This window comes from Micromys minutus (genome assembly GCF_963924665.1).
Source record: "Micromys minutus genome assembly, chromosome: X".
Classification (NCBI taxonomy): Eukaryota; Metazoa; Chordata; class Mammalia; order Rodentia; family Muridae; genus Micromys; species Micromys minutus.
Window position 1 is genome coordinate 115,873,833 of NC_137970.1, and position 14,117 is coordinate 115,887,949.

Below are 14,117 nucleotides of genomic sequence, written 5' to 3' on the forward strand. Positions count from 1 at the left end.
GGTCAAATAGTAGGGAACTATGAGTTCTGCCACACCATGCACACTGGGGATTTAGGTGAATCCACTTCAGTACTATAGCTAGTCATTCCAGAGATTACTAGGTTCTGCCTTGAGTGGGTCAGATCTTTGAGAAATGGGGGGGGGGGAGTTAAAGCTCCCTTTCACCCACAGCTAATCAACAGAAGAGCTAAAAAGCCCACTTCCCATCTCTGCATAAGAGGCTTGCTACTTGCTGAGAGAAAAGGGTTGGGGGGGCAAAATTATTTGGTGACATAGCTGAGGCTGAGGACATTGTGGAGAAACATGAGTGGTTTCTAAGTGTCAACCTGCACCCCAGGAATATGGAGGGACTCCCTGATACTTCATTTTGAAGACAGACATAATAGGACAGTGGAGAGTGCAATGAAGATATAATCCAGCAAGAGCATGCAGAGGGCTTCCCGAAACTCCAGAGCATTAGGCTAGCATGATGTATGTGTTTGAAAGGTCAGGTCAGGAAATGGAGATTTTACCTTACCAACCAAATGAAAGAATGAAAACCCAAGAAAGAGAAGTTCAGGGGCTTCTGTCAGCCCCTACATGACTGGCTTTCTTACTACACTAGATTTTTCCTGTCGCTGCTTTTCTGTGTCATCATCCTGGAGGTTGAGATGCTCTCTCAGCTTCAGTTTCTTTTAAAGAGACCTCTGTTGCTCTTCCCTGACTCTCTGTTACGTTCCTATACATGATATCTCTCTCTGAACCCCAAAGGTCATCTGAGAAACCTGTCAGTTTAGTCTGCACCCAAGGGATGCTTTGGGGTTGATGGGGAAGCAAGGGTTCAGCTCCCTGCCCCCAGGTATCTGCTTGGTGAGTGACTTGTTGAGAAAGAATGATGAGAAGGGAGATTTTAAGATTTATTCCAATGCTGTGGATGATCTCAGGTTGCCTTAGATGCAAGAACCCCTGGCTTTAGTCTTCATACCTCACAACCAGTCCCAGAACCACAGAAGCCCATAATCTAAGTGTGGTAGTACAGACCTGTCATTTCAGCACTGGGAGGTGAAGGCAAGAGGATCACAAGTTTAGGGCCACTCTTCCCTGTGAGTTCAAGGCCAGCCTGTGCTATGGAACACATTGTCTCTAAAAAAAAAAAAAAAAAAAAAAAAGACAAAAAGAAAGAAACAATAAATTGATTCCAAAGTTTTGAATGTGGGCTCTTTACCATATTTAATTTTTTTTTTTTAGTGTATCAAGTAAATGGCTGCAGGGAATAGGGTTAGGGTGGAGGGAGGGATGCCCAAATACAAATTGAATAAATGATGGACAATGTGCTCAAGCTCTGGGGCTTTTGTTATATAGCAAGCAGTGATTTGTTCTGTTATTTGAATACCAGCTTTCAGAAGGATCCTAAATCCTCAAGGAAAGCGAGTCACAGTCTAAACAAAACCTGGGCCATGCTACTGAATAGCAATAAAGGCTATGGCTCTTAAGTATAAACACACAGAAACACATCCAGAGGAATAGCTGCTTTATTCTTTGTCATTTTACATACTATGAAGATTCTGAGTGGCATTATTTGACGGGCAGTATTATTTAGAGGCAGGTGTTAGACATGCAATTATCATAAAGACTCTATGTGGAGGATGACCACATGATACAAATTTATCTTTATTCTAATATAGTTCCCAGATTTTTTTTCTGACAAATTATACTACACTTTATGGAAATGTAACATTTTGTATGAATGGGAAGGGTAGGCCTGGTTGCATGCTAATGAGGGAGACAAAGTAGCCTCTTATTTGCAACTGGCCCAGACCTTTCCATTAGCAAATTAAAATCTGTTCAAATTTATTTACTAATATATTAGGAGAAGCTTCAGGCTAACCCCTCGACCTGTATTATATAACAAACAACTGTAGCAGTGAAAATAATTAACAGCATGGAATGTACCTCCTGTTTATTTCTTCTTCATGCCCAGGGGTCAGCTGTATAGTGAGTTTGCCATCTGCATTTGGTTTCAAGGGTATATTTACGTAAAAATGATCAATTATAGTTTTAAATAGCTACCCTTAATTGCAGTCTTCTTAGTCGAGTGTGATACGTATCGTATATGTGCATTGTGTTTATTTGTGTATTATATCACCTGTTTCAGATCAACTCTGAGTGGAGTATGCATTCATTTCAAAATAATGTCTCTGGAAGCCTGGTGTGGTGTTTGTGTTTACGCACCATCCCTGAAGCCATGGCTTTGTTTCTGCTCATTTAGTAATACCGGCTGATTAGGGTTCATTCTCTATATCCAGGAGAGGCCATCTTTCAATTATTATGTAGAGCCTTGAGAGGAAGGATGGGCTGCAAAGGGCCTGAAATTGGCGACATGAAAGTCAAAGCCTGTGAGTCCTCTGGGGGAGAAAAAGTGAAACGGGCTTTGCTGACCTCTGCTGTCTGCTTTAAAAGGAAATAGTAGTTTTACTGGAGGCACAGTTGTTTAGAAAAATCTGCCATAATCTGTCGAAGATATTTTTTTTTTCAGGCAGGGTCACATGTAGCTCAGAGTAGATGGAACTCAGAGGTGAGGATGACTTTGAGCTTCTGATACTGCCTCTGTTTCCCAATTGCTAGGCTTACCTTTGGGAGTACAACATCCTACTATGGGGATAGAACACAGAGCCTCATGCTTTCTAGGCAAGCATTCTATCATCTGAGTGGTGTCCACAGCCTTTACCCATCATGGCATGCCAATTAGGATAACAAGTTTACATAGGCAGTAACAAGAGAATATGTTCTGTGCCTGTCTCATCCAAGATCTCAAGAGCCTAATCTTTCACAGGTAAAATTCCCAACCAGTGACAGGAATTTTCACACTATTGTTTTGTTGTTGTAACAAGAGAAAAAGAAAACTTTCGTTACAAAATTTTAAAGATCCTAGAAATTTATATTAATGTTTGTGTTGGGATCATTTTATGCTGAGAAAGACATTGGATAAAGGGAGGTGGAAGGATATGGGTAGACATGGAATTTTCAATTGTATGAGCAGTACCAGGGACAGAGCAGGTGGGTGATGGGGAAACTAACTGGAGAGATGGGGGACCACAGAATCCCTTTATCTGTCTTTGAACCCCAGAAGCAACTGTAAGTGGAGACAACCAAAAGTCAGGACCAGTCTTGGGTAAATTCTCTCATCTTGACATCTCTGCAGTTTTACTTCCCAAAGCATTAGGCTGAGAAACTTTGATCCTGGTGGATGGAGTGGTGCACATACCTTTAATCCCAGTGTTCAGGAGGCAGAGATTGGTGGATCCCTGAGTTCAAGGCCAGCCACATCTACAGAGTGCATTTCAGGACACCCAGGACTACACAGAGAAAACCTGTCTCAGAAAATAAAAAAAAAAAAAGGAAGAAAAGAAATTTTGATCTTTTTTCTTAATTACTTGAACACAGTCTTATCACCAACTAAGGACAGATAGAGCCCATTTTCTTACTTTCTGTTTAACCCAGCCTGGACAGATACCTTGCTTTTTGCCTGTGTAAGGTGGATACAGCAGTTATTCATGGGTATGTTACAATGATTCCACCAAAGCCATTGGCTATATGACAGGAGTCAATATATCCAGAACTGCAGATTAAAAGGTTCCAAGAAACCATTTAGTCCTTTAATGAGTCTAAGGTCAGAGGTTCCAAGGTGACAAACACATGTACCAGCAACCTCTGACCTTCCCTACCCACCTTCCAACCTCTGCTCTGGAAACCTCCAGATGATGTCTATTTTGTGTTTGTTTCTTCTTTCCTTTTCCTGTGACCATGCATTTACCTCTGCCGAGACAGTGTAGACAGAGTCTCAGATGCCTCAGCCTCTAACAATGACTCAGTGAAAATGTGGGTCCAGTATATACTGCATGATTTGGAAAAAAAGTAAACTGTTATCCAGTTTTATGTTTTCTAAGTCTCATAAGTTTTTTTTCTAAACAGTTATTGATATTCAATTAGACTATTCTTTCAACATAATATTTTTATTGATTACTTGGGTATTTCACATAATGCACCCTGATCACACTCACTTCTTAGTCCTCTTAGGCCCACTCTCCCCCCACCCTTATGACCTCCCTGCCAAAAATGAGATAGAGAAATCATGCCAAGTCCAGTTTGTATTGCTCATTTATCACTGGAACATGGTCAAACTTCCAGTGGCCTTTAAGAAAACAGAATCCTTCCCCACCTCCAACCCCACCAGAAGCCATATATTGTGGAGAGTTACACTTCAGCATCCTTATCACAATTTTTAAGAGTTCATTTCAATGACTTCCTGACAAGGCTATTTAATTTTGGGGGTGGGGTTGGGTGTTGGGGAGAGGTTGTCACAGAAGCCTTCTGTGTCTCTCTTTCTCCACTATGAGTCTGCAGTCATAGAAAGCTCTGCAAAAGTAGCTTCCTTGCCCTTTCCAGTCAGTCAGTGGGAGCATGGACCATGGACTTTCACAAGGCCTTTTTGTCAGTACATACCATGGACCTCAGCATGTTTTCTGGTGGCAGTACAGACCACGGACATCAGCACAGCCCTCTGCTATAGCATAGGTCTCAGACACTATCAATAACCTTCTCCGGCCAGCACAAAGCACACACACACATCAACCTGGCCTCCGGACAACACAAGCCAACACTGACACCACATGATCCTCAAATATAGCTAAACTTATTTCAAAGTTAAGTTAATCATCATCAAACCTTTGTAGAGGCCAGTAATAAAGGTATTATTATTTCCTCTTTAGAAAAAGGAATCCAAAGTATATAGAGGGCACATAGAAGAAAAGTACGTTTTCATAATTATCATAGAACTTTTATATTTAAAAATACCATTCAAGATCTGGGAATATGATTCAGCCATTGAAGTGCTTGCATGAGCATCTTGAGTTTGGCTCCCTAGGACACACATACACAGTAAAAGCCAGTCTTGGTGGCTGGTTCGCCGCTGTTTCACACTGGGTCTTCCCTGTTCCAGTGACTGCAATTAAAAAGGTTTTGGTACTTTTATAGAGCATTGTGTTGCTACCTTTTCTTAATACTATTCTAAAGACTAATCTACTTGCACCAGTGACTGATTAGATTGGTATTTTCTAGTTTTAGGAAGAAAATCATATTAGATTAAGATGAAGTTATAGCAAAGTAGTTTTTCCAAAGCATGGTCTAGCCTCTCATTTATCCTTACCACCATTTGTATCTTTCCTATGGTAAATCAGTTACAGTCACGTGAGTCTTACGTACTTCCTTTTGGGTTTCTCTCTAGAGATTATTATTTTGAAAACTTTGTTTTATGAACATGTTAATTGTGTATGCTTGGGTTTGGAGTAATCCCCAAAGGCCCATGTGTTAAAAGCTTCGTGCACAGCTTTGAGCTCTTTGGAGGGCATGGAATCTATAAAAGCTTCATCCTGGTAGGAGGTCTTTTGGTTACTGGAGGAATGCCTTTGAAGGAGGGAGTGGGACCTGGCCCTTGAACTCTCCCTGCTTTTAGATCCTGGCCACAAAGTAAGGGCCTGCTCCACCACATGCTGCTCCAAGATGTCCTGCTCCATCACAGTTGCAAAAAACTTCAAGGCCAATTGACCATTGACTGAAACCTTCAAACAGTGCACATTCACTGTCTCTGGCATGTATATAGTGAGGGAAGGCCGATTAACACAATGGGGTACCATGTGATAGCTCTGTCATTGTTATTGGTATTGTGAAAGAGTTTAACTGGCTCTTGAGTGATGGGTGAAATTTGGATTTAAGGAACAAATATGACATAAGTGAAGACTTATAGAAGAAAATCAAAATGTAGTACTGAGGGGAATGTAAGGGTTAATCATGGGCAGAGAAGTTACATATGTATCTCTGATCATTTTTTTCTGATAGCACAAGCCTTACTGTTTTGATAGGGCTATTATGCCGGTTCTTGAAATATGTGATATATGAAAATGAGTCTTTTAGTCTAGTACAAAATAGAATTTAACAATTGAGAACTACGAGTTAGATGAACATTTTCTGCCATCTTGTGGTCATTCTGGGGAATGTGCAATATAATTCTATCAGACTAGAAAGTTTAGGAATTGTGCAGGGATTCTAATTGTTATGTTTATGGGTAACAATGTAGCTGCCTCTGAAGGGGGAGAAGGTGGTTGGGAGAGGGAGCACCTTCATGGAGGCAATGGGAGGGGGGATGGGATTGGGGGGAAGGGGATAACATCTGAAATGTCAGTACAGAGAATATCACATAAAAAAGAAAGAAAAAAAGAAAGAAAAACAAAACGAAACAACAACAAAAGGCCAATGCAGCCGCCTAGTTTTACATATGATGAAAGTGAGACCCAGACGGAAAATGGGCCCTGGCAAAGTGCACACAGATGCTTAGCAACCCAGCTGGGATCTCTTTATTTCTGATCAATTCTTTTGGTTGTGTCTAGGGGGGCGTTTCTATAATTTTGGAATTCTTAGGAAAACTAAGAGAAATTTTGTATAATTTTAAATTTTAGAGAGTCATCCACACATAATTTTAGGTAATTTCTAAGGCATTTAAATCACTGTATGTTTGTGAGTAAGACTAGTAGTGTTTGAGGATTGGAGGGAAGTACCTGCTGGCTGTTTTCTGGGTGTTCCTAATGTTGACCAATTTCTGAGACCAGTTATATTTGGGCGTTCTGCTTCAGTGAATGCCATTCACTGAATATCCAGGACTTTGGATATTGTTGAAGCCTTTTGCAGACGTTTCTTAGTAGTCTAAGAAAATCTAAGCTGTGTATGAACTGATGTGCCTTAGTATGTGTGTCCCAGTCATTGGAAGTGTGACTCAATGTAGTGAGAGACTTACAAAAAAATAAGTTGAACTCACTGGTCACTTTTACTCTGCAGATGAAAACCTGACAGGCATAGTTTACCCTTTAAGTTCATGCATTTATTGTGTATGTGGATATGTGCACTTATGAGTTGGTCCTGGAACCACAAGTCCTCATATTTTTTCCTCTCAGATCCCCACTGTCCAGTCAAAGTTCACTTTATCTCCTTCACAGTGCTTTGTGATCATGTAAAGTGCACTCCTTCTTAGTCAAGGATTACTGTACATCTTCAGTTCAGTACAGTTACAATGGGACAGGGGAGTTCAGTATACACTAAAGTGGGGGGTACAAGATCATATATCAGGGTCGTGCTGTATCTGTCAACTTGATATAACCTAGAATCATCTGGGAGCCTCAGTGAGTGGTTCAATACGTCCCATTGGGCTGTGGTATATCTCTGTGTATGACTGTGTGTGTATTTATTGTCATAATATATTAAGGGAGACCCATCTTAATGTGGCCAGAATCTCTGAAAGCAGGCCAAATAAAAGGACACTGTAGAAGAAAAGGTTTGTGACATTGGTCCGTATGAATTCATGCTGCAGGACTCATTGGCAGCTGCTGTCTTTGTTAATTTGAGCTTTCTAGTTATGAATCCCTTTTGACAGTTCTGGTCATTGACAATGTCTAACTTATCAACTGTGCAGGTTATGTTTTCTACTTGCTCAGTGTACCTCTGCACTACATTTTTATAAGCATGTTTTCCAAGTTGGCTGTTCTTTTTCAAGATTATTTTGTGTATCTGCTAAATTTTTACCTAAATTTTAGAGTCAGCTTACCAAATTCTGCCAGAAAAATATAAACCTGCTGAAAATTTAGAATTATATTAATCAGTCAGTCTGAGGATAATTTCTACAGCATATGGACATAGAACACTGGCTTAAATATATCATTTGTCTCAGTATTATTGCTTTGTAGTTTTAAACTTTTATGTCTTGAATTTATATACATGTTTATATCATGAGTGATTTTTTATAATAATGAAAACATATTAGAGTTTTCAAGATTTTCTTGTCTCTACTATGATTGTGGCAATATTTCTTTATAGAGCTAATATAGAGTCTTAGTACAGTGAGTGATTTTTTTTTTCACATAGGATGCACTTACATTTTTGGAACAAACTCTGATGGTTGTAGTATATGGTCTTGTTAAATGCTGCGCCTTCTGTTTGAGAGTGTTTGACAGAGGACTTTTGCATCATGTTGATCTATATTATTCCAAAATGGTTTTGTCTTTGATGTCAGAGTGAGACTTGTCTCATAGAGTGTATCAGGGTATTAGAATGTATTTTATCTATTTTTGGAAGAGTTTCTGCAGAACTTTAATTCTAAAAATGTTTCAAACTAATCTGGTCCTGAGCTTCTATTTATTTAATTTAAAATTTTTATTGGTTATTTTATTTATTCACATTGCAAATGTTATTGCCTTCCTAGTTTCCCCTCCACAAAGCCCCTCTCCTATCCCTCCTGCCCCTGTTTCTATGAGGGTGCTCCCCTTCTCATCTACCAACTTCTGCCTCACTGCCCTGGCATCCCCCTCCACTGGGAAAATGAGCCTTCAGAGGTCCAAGGGCTTCTCCTCCCATTGATTCCAGACAAGGCAATCCTCTGCTACATATGTGGCTGGAGCCATGGGACCCTCCATGCCCTGGGAGCTCTGGAGGCATTTGGTTGTTTGATATTGTTGTTTTTCCCATGAGGTTGCAGACCCTTTCAGCTCCTTCAGTACTTTCTCTAGCTCCTTCATGTTGGTTTCCATGCTCAGTCTGATGGTTAGCTGCAAGCATTCTCATCTGTATCTGTATGGCTTTGCCAGAGCCTCTCAAGAGACATCCATATCAGGTTTTTGTCAACAAGCACTTCTTGGCATCTGCAATAGTGTCACAGTTTGGTGGCTGCATGTGGGATAGAACCCCAGGTGGGGTAGTCTCTGGATGGGCTTTTCTTCAATACCTGCTCCACTCTTTGCCCTGTATTTTCTTTAGAAAGGAGTAATTCTGGGTTAAGATTTTTGAGATGGGTGGGTGACCCTACCCCTCAACCGGGGCCATGCCTAACCTCTGAAATAGTGCCCTGAACTTTCCTTTTTGTGGAGTTTAAAATTACTAATTACATCTCTTTTCTGATGATAGATCAACATTTAAAAAATTATTGTTTAGAAACTTGCACATTTCTTTTCTTTTTTTTGCATTTTAAAATAAATATGAGTATTTGCCTGTACAAGTGTCTGGTTACATATGTGCAGTATCTGCAGGGGGCAGAAGAGGGCAGAATTTTTTAGATTAAGCTTTAAAAAAGGCACAGAAATAGCCAGGCGGGTACTACCAATAATGAAGAGTAGTAGTAATTATTCCCCGTTTTGGTGGTAGTGCCCCTTAAGTACTTCTAGTCAGGGTAGTTTGGTCATGATGAGTTCTCTTATTTTTTCTGCTTCTTTGGAAAGGACTTTAGTTCTCCAATTTATTTGAGTTTTTTTCATTCCATTTATTTATTTATTTATTTATTTATTTATTTATTTATTTATTTATTCATTCCTTTATTGCATACAAATAAGTGCATATGTTCATGTGCGCACTTCTCACACATTTATATGGGGAACAAGGAACAGCTTGTGGGAGGGACTTGATTCTACTATATGAGTCCTGAGAATTGAACTCAGGTTATCAGGCATGGTGTTAAGTGCTTTTAACCAATGAACCATCTTGACAGGCACCCTCTCTATTATTTTTGAAAGATACTTATCCTGGATGTTAAATTCCTGTTTGGAAATATTTTCTTTCAGTAATTTGAATAATCTCTCTACTGTCTTTTGGTCTGTGAGTTTTCTGCTGAAAGTTTCCTTATGTGCGACTTAATGCTTTTCTCTAGCTAAGCATAACCTTGAACTTTCTTTACACTTCATTATTGTGTGTTACACATGTATGGGCAGTCTGCATATGGACGACAAGGGGCAGCTTGTAAAAGTTGGCTCTCTTTCTACCATGTGGGTTCTTGGGACTGAACTCTGGTTACTTACTTGTCTTGACCTGTCTAGCCATCCATCTGGCCTTGCTTCCATCTCTTAAGTGCTGGGACAACAGGGAAATGTCACCACACTAGATGTGGTTCTAGACGTTAATGGTAGTCCAATATTCCACCATTTGAGCTACTACATGCCCACTCTTGCCAGTCCTTATAAGATTTTGACCACAACCTGCCTTGAAAATTTTAAATTGAATTTTTAAAGATCCTTAGGGCTTCTTGGAACTGCATGCCAGTATCTCTTTGAATATTTGAGAAGCCACAAAAAAATGGGTTTTTAATATCTTCCTCCTTTCCTTACCTTTTGAAGTTCTCTCATAAGTAAAAAGAGTTTCTTTATTCTTAAGTTTTCTTTTTCTTATCCTTCTCCATCATCATTTTGTAAGTTGCTTAATTTGAGATCATCCTCAGGTTCTGAATTTCTTTCCTGTTGGTGCCCAAGTTTAGTTGAGGAAGCTATTGTCTTTTTTATTTCATGTATTCAAGGTTCGAAGATGCTTGATTAGTTCTTTTCAATGAATTTTCATCTTTTGGGAAAATTACTCATTCTCCTGCCGAGTTGTTTTCCTCACCTTTGTGTTCTTTATCTGCATTGTATCTCACCAAGTTTCCTTGGAAACACCATTTTAAAATCTGTTCTGAGCATTTTTAGATTTCCTTCAAACTCTTACCTCTTGGGGAAGAATTACTGTTTTTTGTAGGTATTCTCTTTCTTGTGTGCCTGCCGTGATGCCTGTGCTTTTGTTGTGACTGTTTTTCTAGTTTGAAGAAGTAGAGTTTTGAAACTAAAGAATAAATGAGCCCTTTGCCCATCCCCAAGGACAAACTTGAGTGACGCTGAGACATTTTGCACCAGCATCTACAGTTTCTAGATCTTATCCTACAGTTTTCCAGCCAGTGCAAGAGTGAGGAGGGGCTGTTGACCCTTTTAAAGTGTGTTCCCAGGTAGGTTGACCATGTTCCAGGGCAGGACAAGAGGAGTTGGGATATACAAACTGGAATTTGTGGGAGAGATTCAGGAAAGAGACAGGGAAAAACAGAGATGGGAGTGGGAACAGATGGGGGAGAACATGAAGTTGGGTAGATAGGGAGGTATCTGGTGGATCAGTTCTTATATCTATAGCATTTCATGGCTTCAGTAGCAACCTTTCCAGATGCCCATTCACATTCATTGTTGAAACTGAGGAACTTTAGGCTCTGTTTCACCTTTGGTTGCTTCAGAGTCAGGAGAGAACCGCCCTTCAATCAGGCTAAGAGATTGTGGGTATCAACAGGGTCTGCAGCTGCATTCTGGAACTGTGGAACTCAGCCCTAGTCCTGGAATATCGAGGCTGCAATATCCATTCTTCCAGCTCCTGATACAATGACTCAGGTGAAAATGGGATACTGACATATGTATCTCCTCCTGAGGAGTTGGGGAAAAGACCTCCCCTAGAGTATAATAGAGATAAGGGTTTTTCTCATCTCTTGGTACACAGAATGGATTTGGATTTTACAGTGTTAGCTCTGGTTCTGAAATGGAGGGTTAGGGAATAATATTTAAGGCTCCTTCTCCCCATTTCCCAGGCAAGACAGGGCAGGTCTCAGGCTTCTGGCCATAGCAATTGCTGAGGTTGCTAAACACTGGAAGGGCTGTGCTCTAACTATCCAGACTGTCATTGGAACAAGACTCTGGTAGAGCCCAGTGTTCTTCTGCCAAACAATAAGCCACAATGACAGTTATCGATACCTCTTATAAAAGAGTTTGGCCTCTGAATGGTTGGGGATGCCTAAAAAGATACCTTTTTTTGGTTCTTTTAGCTTTTAGACATCTTAAAAGCAATTTCCTGCCAGGTCCTCCAGACAGGCACTTGGCCTCTAGCTGTGGCTCCATGTAGACAGAGCCATCTAACCCATCCTCAGGCATTAATGCCCACAGCCACCACAGCCCCAGAGGCTTATCATACACCAGCAGTGGCTTTGGGATGTCCCTGGGCACTCACGCCAATGGTCTGTTCTTGCTGCCAATGTTCGCAGGTGCAGGGTGTGAAGCAACCCATGCTGCAAGAGTTATGAGGACTGTGGTAGTTGTACCATGGAGAACTCAGCCATCAAGTGTGAGTACAAGCTTAATGCCATCCCCAAGCCCCTGTGCCCCTGTGTAGGGACATTGCCTCCAGTTACCACTATGGAATGGCCTCCTGCAAGGCTTGCAAGGAGTTCTTCAAGAGAACCATTCAAGGAAACATCGAATACATCTGCCTAGCCACCAACAAGTGTGAGATCACCAAACGGAGGTGGTGCAAGTCCTGTCAGGTCTGATGATTCATGAAATGCCTCAACGTGGAATGCTCTAGGATGGTGTACACCTTGACCAAGTGTGTGGAGGCCGCCAGAAATACAGGGACAGCTGAATTTGGAGAACAGCTTGTCCCTGAGAGTACAGATTTCCCTACCTGCTAAAAAGCCATTGACTAAGGTTGTCTCATATCTACTGGTGACTGAGCCCGACAAGCTGCATGCTATGCCTCTTGGTGACATACCTGACTGAGATATCAAGACCCTGACCACTTTGTGACTTGGCAGCTCGGGAGCTTTTGGTCCTCATTAGCTGGGCCAAGCACATCCCAGGCTTCTTCAGTCTGTCACTTGGGGACCAGATGAGCCTGCTGCAGAGTGCCTGGATGGAGAGTCTCATTCTGGGCATTGTACCACTCACTGTGGAGAGCGGGTGTGGTGGCAGTCCGAAGATGATGCTTGGGACTCTGGCCTAGTCTTGTGACCAGCACCTGACTTCCTCCTGCCCCTGAGATTAGCCACTCCCACCGTGTAAGCTGCACAGGCGCACCCATGACTCGAGATCAGGCCAGATGACGCGGACCTATAAACTACAGCCACGCAACATGGACTGAGGAGGTGGAGTTGAGAGGGGATAAAAGGGACTGCGCTTGCGGGCGGGGAGAGGAGAGAAAGAGAAACAGAAAGAGAGACAGAAAGGAGTCAGAAAGATTTTCACTTGCATGCTGTAGGGTTCCTGAATAAACCGCTTTGAGAAGAACACTGTGTTGTCGCTCCTTTTCTGCTGGTCGGAGGGGGTAGCGACAACTCACTGCCCTATGATGACAAGCTGGCATACACAGAGGACTTTATTATGGATAAGGAGCACTCTTGACTGGTGGGGCTGCTGGAGCTTTACTGAGTCACCCTGCAGCTGGCACAAGAAACTCAAGGTAGAGAAGAAGAGTTTGTGATGCTCAAGGCCCTGACCCTTGCCAACTCAGATTCATTGCACATCGAAGACCTGGAGTCTATGCAGAAGCTTCAGGACTGTGAGCTGAGCCAGTGCCATGAGGGGACATAGAGGACGAGCAAGCTGCTGTTGACACTGCCCTTGCTGAGGCACACAGCAGCCAAAGCCAGACAGCACATCTACAGTGTAAAACTGAAGGGCAGAGTGCCCATGTACAAACTTTTCCTGGAGATGCGGGAGGCCAAGGTGTGATGGCCCAGCACATACACAGATGGACACGATCCATGGAGATGTCCACAGCCACCAGCCTAGACTTTTTCACATCTGCATTGGGGATCTGAGCTGTCCCAGAAGAAGAGGTTTCTTGCTTTCTGGCCATGTGCAGACTCTGAGGGACAAGAAATGACAAGACAAGGATGTGTGGGTGAGAGCAATAGGTCTCATCTGTCACCGACATATTCTTTGGTAGTTTTTTATTCTTTCTATTTTTTTTTTCATGGGCAATGATAAGGCTTGGGCCAGCACTGACTTTGCTTAGGGCTAAAGACCACCAGATGAAGCATCTCTTCTTGCAAGGGATTAATTTCTGGACCACTCCCCATTTAGGATCTGGAGGTATCTGAATGGTCAGTGTTTAGTTCTCAGGACCTAAGAGGGTTAGATAGGGTGCTCCTAAAGGTCTTTATGTCACAGAGGGCAGACCCTTGGGGCAGGAGATCTATGTGGCCTCTCCTGAGGCCCTGTAACTCATCAGTCTAGCTGGCTCCCCCCTGTCCCCGGTTTCTTCTTGTCCTAATATATCCAGCTCTCAGTGGATGCTCCTGCTAGAGCAACCTCATTCTCATCCACAAGAAGCCCCTCCCAAGCAGAGAGCTGAGCACCCAGAGGAGCCTCAGTAGAGCTTTTCCTCCTGAGCCCATGGATGAGTCCCTACTTTCTCTCTGCAGACTATCCAGGGAGAGACCTCAGAAACTCTTGGGGTACAGGTATTCCAGTGCTGCTTGTGTCTGGACCCTT

General features: G+C 42.0%; 1 pseudogene across 1 annotated transcript; it reads left to right on the forward strand.

Annotated features, from left to right (window-relative positions):
• The first annotated feature begins 2,329 nt into the window (after window positions 1–2,329).
• On the forward strand, window positions 2,330–13,352 carry LOC308415225 (steroid hormone receptor ERR2-like; annotated as a pseudogene). Its single transcript has 3 exons — window positions 2,330–2,375; window positions 11,672–12,581; window positions 12,950–13,352. The product of its transcript is annotated as a steroid hormone receptor ERR2-like (transcript).
• The last annotated feature ends 765 nt before the right edge of the window (window positions 13,353–14,117 follow it).